Genomic DNA, 1353 nt, shown 5'->3' with positions numbered 1-1353 from the left:
TTTTCCTAGGCAAAGAACTTTACTAATCTTGTTTCAAACTTTATTCCCAGGCATCTTCAGCTTAATTAGCTGCAAAGAATGAATTGTGTATAAGCAAAAACTGAAAAGAGCTGCAGTGTCCAAGGGGCTTGGGCTTAAAAATATTAGAGATCTAGATTTTTATCAGATCCATGAACAAAATTTTAAAAAGCAGTCATAATATAAAATAGCAGCTCCCAGTATCTTCTTCAATTTAGTTGACTAAATTCAGTTTGCTTCATTCTTGGAAGCTTCATCAAAATTCTCCACAAGATCTGGAACTTCATCATCATCATCCTCTCCAGTAGCAAGTGGTGCTTTTCCATCCACAGATTGTTTGGGCAGAGCTTCAGCCAGTCTTCTTAAACTAGTCAGACTGTCGGCAACAAGTTGGTTTAAGGTACTGGGTAGCATTTCTGTCAGCTGCTTTGTCTCAGCATGGCCTGTAATGGTGAAAGTGTTCGCTGCCAGCGATGCCTGAACTTTGGGGTTGTTAAAGTGGATCACTGTTCCTTGGTTTGTGAACATATTCACTTCCTCAATACCAGAGATATTGTTTACCCCTAACTTCTTTCAGGAGAACTGAAGTTTTTTATCATCTGCTGTAGCTGTTCTATGAACCACCTTCTTCTTTCGGCGAGCAGTTCCTTTCCCACCAATGCACACTTGTGCTTGCAGTTTGACGAGTTTCTCCTGGTTCATGATAGTTTCTTTCATCTTGCTGGAGCGGAAATGGGACCGCGCGGGGGACTAGGGTTGGCACTCACGGGGTCTTGGGCGGACCAGCTGAGATTAGGTGCACACACGCGAGGACGCAAGATGGCAGCTCGATTTTCCTCAAATTCTACCCTTGGAGATAACTCTTACTGTCTCATGAGCTCTGTCATGAACATTAAAGGCTTTATGTTATATTTTATACACTTTAATTAGATTTTCATAGAAGGGGAGTTTTCATAGTCATCAGTCAATTGTGCTGTTGGAAATGCAAGTCCTGGAACTGAATTTTAAAGTTGGACTATGCCAGATAGTTCAAGCTGCATTGGTCCTGTAACTATAAATGAACGTATGAAGGGTCCAATGTAATGGAGAAATTACATTTTTTAAAGCTTTAATCTACAGTGTAAATATAGTTGACCTTGACCTGTACAGGTGAGAACTGCATGGGCCCACCTACACATGAATTTATTTTGATGAATACCATACAATACTATAAATGTATTCTTTCCCTTATGATTTCCTGGATAACAGTTTTCTCTGGATTACTTTATTTTAAGAAGACAGTGTATAACACATATAATATGCAAAATATGTGCTAATCAACATTTTATGGTATCT

At 39.3% G+C, this 1353-nt stretch overlaps 1 pseudogene; it reads right to left on the bottom strand.

Annotated features, from left to right (window-relative positions):
• Window positions 1-246: 246 nt before the first annotated feature.
• Window positions 247-735, bottom strand: LOC111144848 (annotated as a pseudogene).
• Window positions 736-1353: the final 618 nt, after the last annotated feature.

The sequence above is a fragment of the Enhydra lutris genome, unplaced genomic scaffold, assembly GCF_002288905.1.
Source record: "Enhydra lutris kenyoni isolate GAN:26980312 unplaced genomic scaffold, ASM228890v2 scaffoldscaffold1, whole genome shotgun sequence".
Lineage (NCBI taxonomy): Eukaryota > Metazoa > Chordata > Mammalia > Carnivora > Mustelidae > Enhydra > Enhydra lutris.
Note: the sequence above shows the minus strand (reverse complement) of the source record. Positions and strands in the feature narration are given on the sequence as shown.